The following is a 3,238-nucleotide window of genomic DNA, read 5'->3' on the forward strand; positions in this document are numbered from 1 at the left end:
GCATGATGTGCATCCTAAGAATAGGTAAGGCATGTCCCATGTCCTTCATCTAAAATCTCTTTTTGAGTTGACCTTTCAAGGCACCCAGCTCATCATCAATGCTCCTAGCAATTAGTATATTATCCAGATAGACTACCAAAATCATAAGGCTACTGTCACAGGTCTTCTTCATGTATAAACATGGATCTATATCGCTACAAGTATATTCTAGTGAATGCATGAAAGTATTGAACTTGTGGTACCATTCCCTAGGTGCTTGCTTAAGATCACTCTTTCTCAACTTAGACACTAGGTTTCCCTACCTTTTTTCTTAAAGCTCTTAGGTTGTTACATATAAATCTCATCATGCAAGTCTCCATGTAAGATAGCTATATTGACATTCATCAGATATATGTCTAGATCTAGCTACACAACCAAAGCCAGTACCAAGCATAAGGGTTGTCATCCTGATGATAAAAGAGAAGACTTCATCAAATCCAATACCATGCTCTTACTTAAAATCCTTAGCAATCTAGCCTTATAGGTTGCCTTGGGACATCCAATGGTACTCTTCAACTTGTACAACTCCTTGTATGGAAAATTTTATTTTTCCCTAGCAAAGGAACCAAATCCCACATATGATTTTTCAATAATGAGGAATACTCTAGCTACATGACTATCCCAAGAGTGACTATCACCTCTATGCATGGCCTTATCATAGGTAAGAGGCTCACCAATATCTATCATCATAACATAATCCATAGAGGGTGCAAACTGATCAACCTAATATCATCTCTAGTAAATCACTACAAAATAGGCTATGGGACACATACCTCCTATCTAACATCATGGTCGTGGGCCACTAGAGCATTAGTTGTTGCTGTAGGCCGTCTAACTGGTTATATTTTCATAAACTTAGGATCCAGCTTATTGCGCTTGTCCTTGGAAACATGGTAGAAAACCTCACAACTAAAAATACCCAAATGAGCATATAATGGAGGTTTTCTCGGCCATACCTCCTCTACAATCTAATAGTCAAGAGCAATGCATGTCAAGATTGTGGGAGAGAAGGAAGGAGTTTCACTTGTAGCTTTCTCACTTACACAATGGGGGAATACACACAAAGGTGGAGGCTGAAAACAGTTTTTCTCTTCTTAGTTGTGTAAGCCAAAAAGAACTCTAGTACAAAGAAATAGAATAACCCTATATATGGGTCTTAAATCAAACTCAACTAACTAAGGTGGCATACTAACTGAGCCACAAACTAGAGTAGATAAGGATAGCTGTCATATAGCTATTATTCATGGGCAGTGTATCAACCGCATCTGCAACTAACAAGTCGGTGACATAAATGCACAACGGGTCACCCTGGCATATCACGAGTGGAGCTCGATATCTCAACACTCCCCCTCGGGCTCAATCCCGATTCCTGCACACCAAGTAGGTCTCTGAACTTGCACAGCTTCTCTGCGCCCAATGCCTTTGTAAATATGTCAGCTACCTGATCCTCTGTGCTGACATAAACTAGATCAATAAGACCTAGTAAAACCCTCTCCCACACATAGTGATAATGCACCTCAATGTGCTTTGTTCTAGCATGATAGACTAGGTTATTTGCCAAGTGTATACTACTCATGTTGTCACAATAAATGACAACTGGCCCATTTGTAGGCTGATGCATATCATAAAGTAGCTTATGCAACCAAGCTACCTCACATGCAGCCATTGCTGCGCCCCTGTACTCAGCCTCTGTGCTCGACAAGGCAACTGTAGGCTGTTTCTTGCTGCTCCAAGTGATTGCAGCACTCCCAAAAGAGAACACATATCCACTGGTAGATCGTCTATCAGAAATACTACCAGCCCAATCAGCATCAGTGTATCCATGCAACTGTATCTGAACCCCAATCTCATAAAGTAGTCCATACTGCAATGTGGACTTCACATAGCTGAGTATGCGTCTAGCCGCATCCAAATGCGGTTTTCTTGGAGCCTGCATAAACTGACTTACCAATCCAACAGCATAGCTCAAATCTAGCCTGGTAATAGTCATATAAATCAAACTTCCTACTATGCGTTTGTACATAGTAGGGTCTTCCAGAAGCTCACTTGCATCTGCTCTCAGCTTCACATTCTGCTCCAAAGGAACTGAAATAGGCTTACAGCTTGTCATCCCATATTTGGACAGCATGTCCAATCCATACTGCCTCTGCAAGAGCCGTATCCCACTTGGTGATCTAATCACCTCAATGCCCAAGAAATAACGCAGCTCTCCCAAATCCTTCATCTTAAACTTCTGCTTCAATAGCATTTTCACATGAACGATATCTTCATCATTGTCACCTGCCATAATCAAATCATCAACATAAATGACAAGTAGCATAATATCTTTATCTGTTTTTCTCACATAAAGTGAGAAATTTACCTTGGAAATCTAAAAGCCAATAGTGACAAGATACTATCCTATCTTGTCAGGCCGTGCTCTAGGTGCTTGCTTCAAGACATACAAGGCTTTTCTTCAACCTGCAAACAAACTCAGGATGAACAACATGGATATAACCTGGTGGCTACTCCATATAGACCTCTTCTTGCAAATCACCATGCAAGAAGGCATTCTTTACATCCATCTGATGTAAAGACTATCCCTTTGATGCAACCATAGCAATGACTACTCTTACAGTTGCCATCCTTGCAACCGAACTGAACGTTTCTTCAAAATCAATGCCATATGTTTGTGCATACCCCTTGACTACTAATCTTGCCTTATATCTATTCACAGAACCATCTACATTGTGTTTCACCTTATAAACCCACTTACAACCAATTGCATTCTTATCTTTAGGCAAAGGTACCAATTCCCATGTAGTATTTACTTCCAAGGCATCCATTTCTTCATCCATGGCTTTCTCCCATTTTTCTTTTCCCATGGCTTGCTCAAAAGAAGTGGGTTCTGGTTCCTGTATCACTTTGACCATATAGGCATAGTAAATGGCTATAAATCCATCATATTTCAGCCTATCCATAGGATACCTAGCTCTGGTAGACCTGCGCAAAGTAGGTTCACTCCCAACTGCTCTCAAAACATCCTTGGTCTTCCTTACTCCAGGTGTAACAATAGAAGGAATACCCAACTCATCATCAATGCTCTGTTCTGAGCCACTGGATTCACCATCCACATAAGAGTGACCTGTATTCACATCAACCATGGGCTGATCTACCTTCTCTTTTCCTTTTCGTGAAACCTGCATACCACTATTTGCAT

The sequence above is a fragment of the Lygodium microphyllum genome, chromosome 10, assembly GCF_053477565.2.
Source record: "Lygodium microphyllum isolate KBCC chromosome 10, Lygodium_microphyllum_v1.1.10, whole genome shotgun sequence".
Taxonomy (NCBI): Eukaryota; Viridiplantae; Streptophyta; class Polypodiopsida; order Schizaeales; family Lygodiaceae; genus Lygodium; species Lygodium microphyllum.